Source organism: Lutra lutra, chromosome 3 (genome assembly GCF_902655055.1).
Source record: "Lutra lutra chromosome 3, mLutLut1.2, whole genome shotgun sequence".
NCBI lineage: Eukaryota > Metazoa > Chordata > Mammalia > Carnivora > Mustelidae > Lutra > Lutra lutra.
The window spans coordinates 80,125,251-80,136,491 of NC_062280.1; the positions used below are offsets into that span (position 1 = coordinate 80,125,251).

General features: G+C 35.3%; 1 pseudogene; it reads right to left on the reverse strand.

The window, feature by feature from the left end:
- Positions 1-2,309: 2,309 nt before the first annotated feature.
- On the reverse strand, positions 2,310-10,894 carry LOC125095572 (GTP-binding nuclear protein Ran-like; annotated as a pseudogene).
- Between the last annotated feature and the right edge of the window lie 347 nt (positions 10,895-11,241).

Consider the following 11,241-nt stretch of genomic DNA (forward strand, 5'->3'; position numbering starts at 1 on the left):
TATGCAAATCAAGATCCATGGTTAATTTGATTCTTTGGCTTTTAGACTTTTTTTTTTTTCCTTTAATACTGTGATAGTACTCTGAAAAGAGACTATGTGAGTCATGGCTCTAATGTTTGAAAATAACATTTTTCTTAGTGTTGTGTCTGGTCCAAAACCATAATGCATAATAACTTGCATACAATGTTGTTTTAGTGAGTTTTGCATGATAAACCTGCCTAACGAACAGCCCAGCAATCCCAGTGATTTACAATGAGAGATGGTCTTGGTGTCTGGGAGGTTGCTGGGGTGGCTGTTCTTCATTCAGCAAGTCAGCTTCACATCTGCTCCACAGATCTTTCATTCTGAGACCCAGGCAAGATCTTCTGATGACAGATGGCAGAAGCACAAGAGCACAAGCCACACCATGTAAGCTGGTTTCAAGCCTCTGATTAGAGACACACACGTTATACTCACTTACATGGCCCTGGTGAAAACAAATCATATAGATAAGCCCGAAGCTGGAGTGTCAGGGGAATACACACACCCCAAGAGCCAGGCACTGCAAAGGCAAATGGAAAAGGTTAGGAAGGTATAATTCTATTATAGGCTGAGAGTGGAGAGCTGATAGCAGTAATCCAAGATGGGACTGGATCATATGGAGCATTCTTTTTTCTTAAGCTAGTTAGGCTTAAAAAGCTTCAGTCCTGGGGTGCCTGGGTGTCTCAGAGGCTGAAGCCTCTGCCTTCAGCTCAGGTCATAATCTCAGGGTCCTGGGATCAAGCCCTGCATTGGGCTCTCTGCTCAGCAGGGAGCCTGCCTCCCCACTGCTCTCTCTCTGCCTGCTTCTCTGCCTACTTGTGATTTCTGTCTGTCAAATAAATAAATAAAATTAAAAAAAAAAAAAAGCTTCAGTCCTAACTCTGTGATAAAGATTGCTCCTTTTTACAAACTCTCCTTCCTCTACATCATCAAAACCTTTTTTTGGCTCTTAGCATGATGGTTTAAGGTGGCACAGGAGAAATGGAACAGATAAACATTATTAGAAATCCTGAGAAATCTGGGTCTTCCTGGACCTTCTGCCATTTACTATTTCTATCCCATGGACAGAGAGAGTGAGAGAGGGAATTGGAGAGAGGACCTCGTCCATGTAACATGTAGTACCACATTGTGATTCTACGCGCCCTTTGAATATGCTCCTGCTAATGTACTAGAAGTAATCCATAACAACTATTTCTAGGGATAAATTGGAAGATAAAGGAAAGAGGCCCCAAACTTCTCTCTCTGCTTAAACAGTGCATTGGAGGACATCTGTCATTTTTTGGCATGCCTAGCACTTATTTTCACATCTTCTGGCAAAACCATTATTTCCCCATTTGTATTCTGTGTGTTTTGAGTGAGATTGAGTCAAACCCTGTGGCCATGTGACCCAGGCTTGAGCAATCAAGACATGGTATCCTTATGATTAATTCAGGGGCAAGAAGGTGATTCAGTCAGAGCCCTGGAGACTATATTCTAGGACTTTTTTTGGAACTATTGGAAAGAAAGCATCCTCTACCTGCCCCACTGGGGTTGGTTTTAGGATGGCACATAAGGTGAGAAGTGTAGGCAGCCATCTTTCCATTGTGTGGAGGCGAGTTGGAATTTAACCAGACACAGCAATACAGAAAATGTGATGGCAAAAGCAGAGAGTCCTTGGATTGTTATTTTATTCTTTGTATCCAGATATGCCTGAAAGTACTCCAAGACTTTCATGTTACATGAGTCAAGAAATTCATAGTTCTGGTCAATTGATTTTGTTGCTTTTTTTTTTTTTCTGTCATTTTGTTACCAAGTGATTTCCTAATCAGTTACTATTAGTATCTACATTTTATGTAGTTACAAGTAGCTTCTGGTAAAACATTTTAAAGCATATGCCTATAATTTAAAAAATGAAGATGCACACAAATGGAGAAGAATTCCCTACAAAGCTGATTTTTTAAAACAATACAACTTTATCCTGATTCTAAATGAAAAGAAATGGGAATGACAGTAACAAACAAGATTTCACTAATGGATACTGTGATGTGACTATAGTAGTCTTGTATTTGAAATTTAGGAAGGATACTGCTGCACTTAAAAACAGCTAAATATGCAGGTCCAAAAAACGGAGTTGCTTTTGAAACTGCCACATTCACTCCAAAGGCCATTCATCTCTTTCAGCATCCCAAAGATTAAGCACATATTCTGTTTCGCTATACAGTAAAGTTACCAAGGTGGTGTACCACTGACATCACAGGACAGTTGCCTATAAATCTAGACTTCTGATGCTGGGCTCCAGCTGTACTTTCTTATAGGTCATCATCTTCATCTGGGAGAACATTTGTCTGAGCAACCTCTAGATCCTGCTCATACTGTGTTGCCAAAGCTGGGTCCAGGCAGCCTCTGGTAGGGCAATAGCTGTCACGACAACAGACTCCAAGGTAGGGTCTCCAAATAGTTTTCAAGCAAGAGAGAGGAAGGTCTTTTCAAAGTTGTAGTCGCTTTTGGCAGAAATGTCCTAGTACTGAAGGTTTTCTTTAGTGGAAGACAATAGATTTGTCCTTAACTTTCCTGTCCTTGCTGTCTACTTTGTTGCCACGCAGCACAATGGGGATGTTTTCACATACTCATACCAGATCTCTGTGTCAGTTATACACATTCTTGTAAGAAACCCTTGCTCTTATATCAAACCTTATAATGGCATGCTGGACTTGGATGTAGTACCATCTCTCAGCCTACCAATTTTCTCCTGACCAGCCATATCCCCTACATTGAACTTAGTAGGTCCTCTGTTGTAATGGACCTCAACACCCAAGAGCACCATACTTCTCAAATTCACCAGTCAGAATAACATTTCACAAATGTAGTTTTTCCAATACCACCGTCACCAGCCAGTACAAATTTGAACTGGATTTGGGTTCTTCTTGGGCAGCCATTGTGATGTTGCTTTCAGAAGCATCTCCTGCTCCTCTGAGCCAACACTGATTATTTCTTTGAGAGTTTTTTTCTGTAATTAACTCCCACCCTCCTCTTGCCACCCAGCGTAATTTGAGTTTTTGAAGTTTCTTACAACAATGGAAAGTTCATGAGGGCCACTAATTAGGTGCAAAAAATGATTCAAATACAAACCACTGTCCCAAGTTGTAAAATTATTTTCTTTATAGCTGTAGGACGCTGAATATTTATACTAATTTTTTGAGATAATATATAAATGTGATTATATAGCAAATATTTTCTGTGATTGAAAGTTATTAAAGCATTTTCATTTTTCTCAAAGAGGGATTGACAATTTACCTACAGATTTGGACCCTTAGAGAGCCTGAGTTCTAGCCTAATCCTATGCTTTGCAACTTTGGAGAAAATCACCTAGCTTGTTGGCTAACAGCATCAACTACAAAATAAAAGGGCCAAATTAAAGCACTTCTAAAGATATTTCTATTTTTAAAATGCTGTAAGTTCCCCATATTGCTTATATTAGTTTCACTTTAAATATTATGCTTTCCTAAATAAATAGAATATTACCTTCATATTTTTATGAATTCTTATATATCTATAGAACAAAATCTGTCCTTGATTTTACTTTTGCAGAAGTGACTACATTCTTAGGCAGATAGAACTGAGTAAGGGAATCAACACATGACAAAGTGGTTTAATTTACGTAATCTCAACTTTGTCTCCTAAGCAGAACAGAGTGAAGATAATGCTGACCAACTCATTATGCATAATGCATTGTGTAACACTGTGGCTCATGCTGACACATTTATAACATTTATCTGAGAGAAAAAAAAAACTTATGTAATGTGTCGATGCCTTGATAACTATATTCTAAAACATTTTAAGTGCTTAATTATAGTTTAAACACTGAAATCATGTTACAGAGAGGGGACTTACTCTGGGACCAATGCAAACTTGAATTATTATTGAATAAATTGGAGAGGTTTGAAAGTGGATTACCAAGAGATTTCTTAAGAACTAATTTTTTGTACTGGATTAGTGAAAGTTCTTATGGTTTATTAATTTGTATCCCCTTTAGAAATCTTTTTATTTATCTTATTTCTTACATTTGCCTGAAAAAATCCTTATGAGTATTTGAGTTAAAAGAAGAATGAAAGGACTTTTAACATTTTTCTTGTTGCCTAATTCAATAGAAATTGCAGATAAGGAAAATTCTATAAAATAGTTTTAAGTGTATCTTTATTCCTGTACAAACTGAATGGGTATTAAAATTCACACGTGCAGATACACACACATCATTAAAGGATTTAGATAAAAATAGATAAAATAGGAACAAAGTTTCCTTTAAAAACATTAAGTTTGATAATGTAAACATTACTAATTTATACTTACTTGTTTAACAAAGGAGTTGAAGCTACTTAAAATATGGGTACCATGAAAATGGTTAAAGTAAACAGTTGAGAAATTAGGTAAAGGAAAAATAAGGTTAGAACACAATAAAAGCAGGGATTCAAAGAACACAGGTAGAAATGCGTATCATAGGTCTTATGTATCAGAGGTGGGGCACACATTTAGCCCTATTTTACTTAAAGCAAGATAAAAGTACAATTATGTTGTTAGCAAGACAAATTTAAACCTATTGTTAATGAGAAGATAGGTGTTGCTGCAGCTGAAACTTGAAATCCATTTCTTTTATGAAATCTTCTGGACAATGCATAAATTAAAAATATGCTTTGTGATATAATGGGCAATAAACTCAATTGAAGCCTTATAATAAATATAATAATGCATTTTGGTTTTGTTTTTGCTTTTTCTGAGGGAGAGAGGGAGTGTGAGCAGAGGGAGGAAAGGCAGAGGGAGAGGGAGAGAGAGAATCTTAAGATTAATTTAAGAATCATTGAGCTTGGAGCCCAACATGGGGCTTGATCCATGACACCGAGATCATGACCTGAGCCAAAATTGAGAGTCAGATGCTTAACTGACTGAGCTACTCAAGTGTCGCAATACATTAAGGCATCTAACACTTTTTAAGATAGTGTTCTTTTGGATTGACTGATGACAAGACACTGTGGGGAAGTCCAGACGAGTGATTTTATGTTAAGCTGAATTACAGCAGCCTGTTTGTATTGATATCAAGCTATTAAACACTATATATCAATGTATTATGACTTTCTTTGGACAAGGAGTTGTATTTTTATAGATAATAAGTCAAACAGCATTCTGCTTCCTTAGTTGTAGTGCGTACAGTTTGATTTGTACCACTGGGTAAGCTGGATGCTATCTTGTATATATAATTAATTTCATAAGACTCAAAACTTGCTAAACTTCTCTATTACGTAGTTGGTTACAAAGAAGGAAACTCTTCTTTTACTGTAAATTAAATTATAAACACACACGCGCACACACACACAATCTAATAATAATATCTTTGAAAGATTTAGATAAAAATGGAGACATGAAGTTTCTTCTGCAGGATAAGTTAACTGAAGTATACCATGAAATACAGTGTTTCTTATAAACTTCACAGAGGTAAAAAGCAGAAATGTCAGCAGACATGATGACATATGATAACTGATCTATGAGTTTGTGTCATTGAAAATATAAGTGCTTAGAAGGAGTTGAAAAGAAGCTGATAATGTTTGCAGTCATTGTCATTTGCAGGATTTTGGACTATTTTTGTTATTTTTTATTTACATTGGTTTTTCTTCCCCTATTCTATAAATCTTTGAGTTTTCTATAATGAACATGTATTCTGCAATCAGGAAAGTTAATTATGTCTATTATTTCAAATTGATCATACTGAAAAATATTCACAACAACCAGATTTAGTGAGGTCACTATTAAATTTATGATTGTCTTTAGATCTTTTAGCTAGAATGATATAGAACTTAAATCAAATCTATGGTTTTCTAAGTTGAAAGTAATGAAGTAAAAGAAGTAGTTCTATTACTCATTTAACGAGAGTTAAATGCAGTCCAAGCCATAATATTTGTTAATGGATCTATTTCTGATTCTCTTACACTGATGAGGAAGGAAGAATCCATAATGTTTGGTGAGGAATGTTAAATTCATGAGAAGTAGAACTTTTATTAGGCCCAGGAAAATGGGTTAGAATTTAAAATCATTCCCAACCTCTGCCTTACCTTTGGGAGCAGAAGCCCATTTATGATCTAAGTGTCAACTCTCTATTTCTATGTTGGCACAGTCTGCATTTCACCTGAGATAACTTAATTAGGGACAATATTTAGTGACTTCATTAGTTCTGATGGTGGTGTTCCAAGATGGTGCTCAAACTCTGTTTCTGTTGTATTATCACAATAGGGATGAGACATGATAAATAAGTGTCATTAACTAAATATGTTGCTGCCATATAATTCTTTAATATGATTATATTGATCATTAAATATGAAATTTTCATTTTAATTTTGTGTGATTAGAATCTAGTTAAGTTAAACAGTCCATGTTATGGTAAAATTTTGTTTTTAAACTATTTTTATTTTAAATAATTTAATTATTAATTATTTAATTTAATCGTATAAATAATAATTTAATTATTAATAATTAATAAAATAATTTACTTTTAATTTAATTTAATTTAATTTTAAATGTATTGTTTTATTTTATTATTTTAAAATATTTATTTTTCTGAGTCTACCTCATTACCATCTCTGAAATTTATTATTTTTTTAATATTTTATTTACTTATTAGAGAGAGAGTACAAGCAGGGGGAGCAGCAGACAGAGGGAGAGGGAGAAACATACTCTAGGGACTTGATCCCAGGATCATGACCTGAGCTGAAGGCAGATGCTTTAACCAGCTTAGTTACCCAGGTGCCCCTGTTTTTGTTTTTTTTTTTCTTTTCTCTTTAAGATTTGTTTATTTTATTTTGGAAGAGAGAGGGAGAGAGAAAAGGAAAGAGAGCAGGGAGAGAGGCAGAGGGAAAGAATCTCTAGCAGTCTCCCTGCTGAGTGCACCGTCCAATGCAGGTCTCTATCCCATGACCCTGAGATCATGATCTGAGCTGAAATCAAGAGCCACTTAACCAACTGAACCACCCAGGCACACTGAAATCTATTACTTTTAAGCCATGAAACAGCCAGGTGTGTTTTCTTCAGATAGCTCATGCTCTAAGTGGCCAGTCTGTTTGTTTATAATTGTTGCTATTTCACAGGAGAGAAGTCACTGTGCCAAAAATGCAACATAAAACCCATCAGTGATTTTAATCAGAAATTTAGATTGTCCAGGGTTAAGCATCCAACTCTTGATTTCAGCTCAGGTCAGGATCTCAGGGTCCTAAGACTGAAACCTGCATGTGGCTCCGCACTCAATAGGGAGTCCGCACAGGAATTTTGTCTCTCTCTGTCCCTCACTACCCCCTAAAATAAATAAATAATCTTTTCAAAACAAAATAAAGAAATGTGGATTTTCTAGAAGTCATTAGGAAGAGAACTTTGGGGTTTACTTGAAGTGCTCCATTTGAATAAGCAGTGAGAATCAGGAGGCTTCTTACCATACTAGGTTTCTCTTAGCCAGAGATTCTGTTTAGACCTTTAATGACATTTATTAGAACCCTGGTGCCTCTAACTTGCAAGGCTATGAGAAGTTTTTTTTTTTTTTTTTTTTTTTTTGGAAAATAATGTGAACCAGAAGAAAAGAAAAAGTAGAAGTACTCTCCATATTTGTAATTAAAATTTTCATGTTATAGATAAGGCATATTTCACAATTATATAGCTGCATTTCATACCACCTACTGGCTAATTATATAGAGTTTATTAATTCTTAGATCTTAGATTTGATGTTTGAGATTTGATGCAGAATTGATGCAAAAAAAAATGGTTTGGCAAATCTCTATTTTATGTAGTGTGATACAGCAAAGGGAAAGATCTTCATACTGTCAAGTATGTTTTTCAAAACCTTGCTTCAGTACAAATGCTACCAGATGGACCTCACTTCTGCCTGTGCTTAATTCATTGACAATGTAAGCTTGGGAGATTTACATATACCTTAGACAGGGTATTTAATATAAACAAGTATGAGATGATGATGCAAATGAATTCTATCTGGAAATCATGGGGCAAACTAAGCTCTCTGGACATTTTTTTATATAAAAGCAATGGATGTGAAAAACAAGAAATCCCTAATGCTCATCAAGATTCACATTATGGAGACCATTTTTGACGTATGTTAATTGCCCCTTTTCTATCTCCACACTTAATGATTTATGGAAAAGTTTTATTTTTAGTGATTGTTTTTAAAATCTAAGAGATTTGTAAAATTTTTTTACATTGAACTGATTGCAGTCACTCTGAATTATACTACTACCACTTCTCTTGTCTTTATGCTCTCTATCTCTTTAAACATTTTGTTTTCTTCAGGATCACAGATAAGTAGCAAATTGGATTGCATTGAATTTTTAGTGTCCAGGTTACACCTATATAGGGAATTATAATAAAACTAAGAAGAGACTTTGTTCTTTTTTTAAAAACTCGCTATCTGTTGGGAACGATGGGACAAAAACAATTAGGAAACATAAACCATTCATGAGAATAATGGACAGAAACTTATATGAAACTCAGGAGGCTAGATTCTCAAATTTCCCACTAATTAGAGACGCATAATGCAACAAGTCAATAAACTTTGATTCTTTCCTCTGAAAGATAACAAAAATATTATTTTAGTGGTTCCTTTCATCTCTATAAATTTTATGATTTTATTGTAATTACTATCTGTTCATGTTTTCTGATTCGAAGTATACTTGTGAATATCTAGAGTTTTATGATAAGGTTCTTAAAATTATAGAAAGAAGAAACACTTAAAATTTTAAATATTTTAAATTATTTTTCTCAATAATATTCTAAAAACACAATACATGTTCATTTCAAAAACTTGGATTCATTCAAAGGGCAGCAAAACCCAGTGAAGCATTGCTAGACTCTGGGTGTAACTATGTGATAAATAAATATGGTTTTAGACTGTAGCATTTTCCTTCTTTAGTTCATCTAAAGTATTTTAGTCAAAAATTTATCCTGATGCTTGAGACAATGAGAATTTTAAATTTTAAAATTCAATGACTACATTCTAGGATGCAATACCAAAAATGATGTAAAAATAAACAACTGTGAGCCGACACCTTAAATAAATACAATAATTCCACCAGGGAAAAGCAGTATAGGACATCACTAACCTTTTACATACACTTATAAGCCAGACAAATAAAATACTAGAGAACAAAGGTAAGGTAATAGAATTAGCAACCGTGTTCTTAGAAAAAAGTAAACTTCTTTACCCTGGGCCAGGGACTATTTTCCTCATAATTTTAAAGAAATTATATAGTTATAAACTGTATTATGGTGTATAGTCACCAAAAGAAGTCCTTGAAGAAACTCCAACTCAAAGAATTATAGACCCTAAGAGAATTTTAAAGTTGTTAATGAGCCAAGATAGCAGAATTTCTTGATCAATTTCCAATGTATTAGTTTCAGACCACATTTACCAAAAATATTTATGTTGCTCAGACCAAAGAATACTTCTAAGTAGCTATTATTATTAATCATGAGCAAACACTGTGGAATAAGAAAATGCAAATGATAACATAACCTTTGCTCATATGCCATTGGTTCCAGACAGTTGTCATGGGAACTATGTTAAGGGGTAATGTTGGCTTTATTGCATTATGGAGAAATTTTTCAAAGGAGACTATTCCCTTCCTGTGTAGGACAAGGACAAGGTTCCAGGGAGATGGTTGTCAATAAATCTGAATGTTCTCAGAATTGTGTATTACCTCCTGGGTGTGGGAAGTCAATGGAGGAACATCTGTTTTCCTCTCCTTTACCCAGTAGTTTTTAATACCTGAAAGAGAAGCCTACATGGAGTAAGGGAACTAAATGCTCTTTGCCCCAAGTAAGTGAGGAGGACCTCTGGGAAAGAAAAGAGAATTTGAGAGAAACCTGATTAGGAGTCATATCAGTGATTTCTAGAGTTAAAAACAGTATTCTTAATGTCCCCATCTATTATTTTAAGCATATCTAATTTCACATGCCTTTACTAATATTTGTTATTTTGCATTCTCTCATGTTTTCATTCTTGATGGTACCTGCTGAAGTTTAGCTATCATATAGGTATTCTACATCCCCTCCAAAAAAGAGAGCTATTTGATTTTCAGAGGAATCTGAAGATTTAATTGTCTTAGGCACATGCACCCAAATGTTACCAGATCTGATTCTACTGCCATTTTATCAGGGCCCTGGATTTAGCACTGGAAAACTGCTGGGCTGTATATTCACAGCCTTTTCAGTCAGTTTCTGTTGTAGCACTACTACCATGAAATAAAATTCTGTGTCTTTTTTCAGCAAAGCTACCCTGTTATTGCAGAAGGCAAGAGTTCTTTAGTTATTACCATTAAGGTTTTCTGGCTTTCAACACCATGCCCTGAATTTGTAATTGGGTCACCTGTCTGTTATTCTCTTCTACAAGGCTTCTGAAGCCACTCCCCCAACTCTGCATTCTTTGTAATTACTTCTCCACCCATATATTTTAAGTCAGTGCATCTCTATCCTCCCTATACCTCACCCAACCCACTAGCAGTATAATTCTTGTTAATTGGGTTGTTAGATTTCATGAGAGGTTATCATCACCTTAGTTCTGTTAACAGCTGTCTCATTTTGGGTTCCACTAAGATCAGATCCCAAGACAAGGAGTTAGTACTGAGAAGTTTATTTGGGAAGTGATCCCAGGGAGTCCAAGCAGTGTACGAGCTAACTCACACAGGGAAAGAGGTAAATTCAATAAAGAATGTACTAAGAAATAGCTTACCTTAGTGAGCAACAGGAGCTGAGTCCTGCTGGTAATCCCATGAGGAACCTCAGAATCATCCCACAGGGTAATGAAAAGTTGGGCGTATTTATCCACAAAATCCAGTCCCACATTTTTGAAGGTCATCCCTGGAAACATGAAATCCTCTGCTGTTTGGGGCTTCCCTGGATACAGTCTGAACAAGCTCCAGTGGTACTAGAGTAAAACTTCAGGGACAGAGGAGAAAGATCCAAGCACTTGATAAGGGAAAGAAGTCATCAGGTGTAAGAACTGTCCCCTTTAGCTTCAGGAAAACTAGAGGTGGTCCAAAATAAGAGGAAGCGGGAACATCAACAGCATCTGCCAGAATGTGTCATTTATTTTTAATATACTTCTAGTATATAGTACATACCTGATTTTTATTTATACTTTTAAAATAAGTGAATTATGTCCATACATATTTACTGTTTTCCCTTCTTACCCTTCATTGAATT